General features: G+C 44.6%; 1 non-coding gene across 1 annotated transcript; it reads left to right on the top strand.

Annotated features, from left to right (window-relative positions):
• The first annotated feature begins 3,696 nt into the window (after positions 1–3,696).
• On the top strand, positions 3,697–3,769 carry TRNAK-CUU. Its single transcript has one exon. It is a non-coding gene; the product is annotated as a tRNA-Lys (tRNA).
• Positions 3,770–4,381: the final 612 nt, after the last annotated feature.

The following is a 4,381-nucleotide window of genomic DNA, read 5'->3' as shown; positions in this document are numbered from 1 at the left end:
TGGACGGACGGACGGGACACAGTAAAATCTTTACTGGAAGGTTCTGAGTGGTGGTGTGATATGATCCATCTTACTTTTTAAAGACTGCGTGGTGTGTGAAACAGATGATACACGGGCCAAGAGTGAAAGCTGGGATTCTACAGCAGGAGCTCAGGTGGGAGATGATGGCGTCTCGGGTGGGGTGGAAGTGGGCAGGAGTGATTGGATGCCAGACATGTTTAATAAAGCTTGTGGATAGGCCGCATTTAGGGTATGGCAGAGAGGAGGCAAAGACAACTCGGGCTTCCAGGGCGAGCACCTCTGAGGCTGGGCTTGCCATTTGCTGGAATGTGATCGGAGGAGAGTAAACCAAGGATCTACTTGCAGTCATGTGAAGTTTGACATGCCCTTAGATATCCAAGTGGAGATGGTTGCAGAGGAAGTTGGAGTCTGGAGTTCAGGGGTGAGGTCCAGGTTGGCAATAGAAATTTGAGAGACGTCAGCGTCAAGTTGGCATTTAAAGCCGCGGGACCAGATGAGATTGCTCACCTGGTGAATATGTCTCAATGGACAAGACATCCCTCAGAACTTTTGGACATGGGAGAATGAGGAGGATCTGGTAAAGGGGAATGAGAAGGAGAATCTAATGAGAACCCAGGGAGGTTCTGGGGAGGTAGGCAGCAGGCTTCACGCTGGCGGCCACAGAAAGTGGTGCTCTCCACCTTCCAGATGCCTCCAGGGGGTCTGGGGTGGGGGGGCGGGCCACAGGACTTGAAAGGTGGTAGAAGGTCACTGATGACATTAGCAAAAGCAGTTTGCAAAGCATCCTGGAGTCAACAGCTGGATGATGGTGAATTTTGGAAAGAGTGAAGTTTAGGAAGAGACCCATTGGGACCCATGGGGTCCCACTGGTGTGACCCTCTCTTTCAAGAATTTCAGTGTTAGAAACAATAACAGCATGAGGGAAAACACTCATTAAATTATAAAAAATTGGTAAATGTCTCTATCAACAAAAACACTGTAGATTAAAACAGCCCAAAGGAAGAAGGAAACCTCTTAGTAAATATAACAAGTGTTAGAATCTTTATAATGGAAAAAAACTCATGCAAATTGATAAAAAAAAAAAAAATACTAAGACCCTAACAGATAAATGGACAAAGGACTTGAATAGGCTGTTCACAAACGAGGAAATATAACAAGTAAACAAAGATAAAGAAAAATGTTTGGCACCATTAGCCAGGAAAGAAATACAGATTAAAACCACAGGATGACGTGTTTTAGACTATCAAATTAGTAAAAAACTGTTTATACCCTTTAACCTAGTAATTCCAGCTTCAGGGAATCCTAAGAAACTAAGCCAAAACGCAGATGAAAGAGCCGGCCATAGCTTTATTTACAGTAGTTAATAAGAGGAAATAATCCAAATGCTGATACCAAAAGAATGACTTGGAAAATTTTGGTACATTCATAAGTGGAATATTAATCAACCATATATACCACATATACCCAAAATGAGACGAATTTGTGGCAACTGTGTCTTAGTCCCTGTGGGCTGTTAGAACAAAATACCAGAAACTAAATAGTTTACAGACAACGGAAATTTAATTCTCACAGTTCTAGAGGCTGGAAGCCTGAGATCAGGGTGCCAGCATGGGTGGCAGAGGGGGCAAGAAAGCTCTTTGGGCCTTCATATGTAAGAGCACTGAGCCCATTCATGAAGGCTTTACCTTTGGGGCCTAATCACCTCCCAAAGGACACACTCCCTGCTGTCATCATTTGGGGCATAGATTTTCAACATACTGATTTTAGGGGGAGGGGACACAAACATTCAGACTATAGCATACTGGAAAAGGCCTGTATCATGTTAACTGAAAAAAAGAGTAGGACTTGAAATGGTGCTTATCTTATATTCTCACCTAAGGGGAAAATATTTATAGAAAAAAGGAAACCCACCACAGTGTTGTCACAGAGGAAGCCTGGCTGCCTTCTTTCCTGCAGCACACCTTTGTTGAACTCTGTGCTGATCTCTCTTGGCCAAGTCCTGGGATTACAAAGATAATTCTGAAAATCTGCCCTCGAGGAATTTGCATCTAATCAAAATTTAAAAAACTGTCTTGTGGGAGTTAACAGTAAAGTCTCAAAATATATGAAAAGAATTGGGGGTATACCCAGGTGGTCCAATGGTTGGGACTCCATGCTTTCACTGCATGAGGGCCTGGTTTCCATCCCTGATCCAGGAACTAAGATCTGACAAGCTGCGCGCGCGGCAAAGCCAAGAAGAAAAAAGAAAATGAAATATTGGCTGTGATATAAAAATATCACAGCAAAAATGAGTCCAGCCACAAATTGAACATCAGCCACACAGATGGGCCTTTGGTGGCCCTGTCCAGACCTGCAGTTCCAGGGTTAAAGGTAATAGGGCATTGGGCACGCAGACTTAGCTGTCAGTTAACAGAGAACCAAGTGCTGAAGTTGATATGACCTTGACCCTAAGAGAAGAATCAAGGAACAGCTAATAGAATTGGAAAATGAAGCTGATGCTTCTTAGCAGGACGTGTTGTTTAACTTCCTGCTCTAAAAGGTCTGGTGACCAGGAGTACCTGAAACCAAAGATGAGTCATTATTCTTCTCTCTGGGGTTGCGTCTCCATCCCACCTGTTTGACAAAGACTGGCTTGGAGTTCTTACTGTTCTGTCGGGATCATTTCTGCTGGGAATGTTACTGTTTTCAGGTTTCTCATGGGTGGAAAAGACAGAGAACCATACCTTCTATTTCTACAGTCCTTAACATAAATTTCAAAAAAAATTCTGACTCACCAGCAAATTGAAGAATGGTGTCAGTAGTTGTGAAACCAATTCTGTTATTTATTTTCTGATAGGGCCATCTCAACCTTGAGTCCTTCACCTATCAAATTGCAACCATTTGACAAATACTAAATAAGAAAAATAATGGCTCTGATGATATCGGGGAGAAAGCTCTCCTGGAAAGCTGTGTTCCGAAAAGGTGAAAGAGGTTATTTTCAAAGTGATTAAGTGTTTTAGTCCTAGCAAGATCGATTTAGAGAACAAAGGCAACATCATTAAGAGAGATCCTAAAGGTCCACCTGAAGGAAAATGAGTTCCTGTTTGTAAAAGTTAGTTACATTTAAAACATTCAGTTCTCAAGAGGAACTGTCAGTAATTACCATGTAATGAGGACTCAAACTTCTAAAGACAAACTGCCTGGGTTCAAATCCTGGCTCTGCTTCTTACATTATATTGATAGCTGTGTGACCCTGAGCAAGTTACTTAATTTCTGTGTCTCAGTGTTTTCCTGTAAAATGGGGACAGTGATAGGACCCACCTCATAAGGCTGTGGTGGGAACTAAATGAGTATTTTGTAAATAGCTCTCAGCAGTACCTGATATGACACTTGCTGCATAGTGAAAGTGAAAGTTGCTCAGTCATGTCCGACTCTTTGTAACCCCTCGGACTATACAGTCCATGGAATTCTCCAGGCCAGGATACTGGAGTGGGTAGCCTTTCCCTTCTCCAGGGGATCTTCCCAACCCAGGGATCAAACCGGGGTCTCCTGCATTGCAGGCGGATTCTTTATCAATTGAGCTCTCATGCTTGTTAAATAAAATCATGAATAAACTAAAAGTAAATGCTATTTTTTCTTGCCATCACTTGTTTAAATAGCAATTGAAAGGTCGGGGCCTCGCTGTCTGCACAACGGGCCCGGCTAGCTCAATCGGTAGAGCATGAGACTCTTAATCTCAGGGTCATGGGTTCGAGCCCCACGTTGGGCGCCAGATGTTAGAAAAACGCCGTGGGAGGAAAAAGCCACCTCTAAGGACCATTGATGAAGGCCTTCATTGAGCGGTCACTCTTGGGCAGAACTCCCGGGGCGGGTGAGTGAGGAGACAAAGGGAGTCTGCGAGGTATGAGGGGGTGGGGAGGGGTTTTATAGCCAGGGCCGGCGTCCAAGCCAGGTCTTTTCATATAAGGAAGAAAGCGCGGGCTACAGCGGCGGTCAGTGTCCGAGGGCTCTGGGTGGGTACCTGATTGGACCAGGCTGCAGGGGGTCGGTCCCCGGAAGTTAGCCAGCCTCTGGAATTTGCCTTGCGGCACTTTCCCGGGGCATGCCCCGACCTTTCAGCAATCACCCCCAAAACAAGCACATGAAATACTTCCATAATGACAATGTATTGAAGTATTATTCATCTAGGTTTCTTCTTCCTCTAGCTGTCCTGTTCTCCCCCTTTCAGGCAGGTAGCCTTGCTCTCTTGTGTCTTTGGCCAGAGGGATTCATTTGGAGCAGGAAGCCCAAGGGATGAGGAGGTGACTGAATCCAGGGGCTCTTCCAGTCTTTAAGGAAAGCCTAAGCCTGTTGAAGTGATGGGTGATACTGAGTGTCCCCG

The sequence above is a fragment of the Cervus elaphus genome, chromosome 21, assembly GCF_910594005.1.
Source record: "Cervus elaphus chromosome 21, mCerEla1.1, whole genome shotgun sequence".
Taxonomy (NCBI): Eukaryota; Metazoa; Chordata; class Mammalia; order Artiodactyla; family Cervidae; genus Cervus; species Cervus elaphus.
The sequence above is the reverse complement of the archived record's forward strand: the minus strand, read 5'-3'. Positions and strand labels throughout refer to the sequence as shown.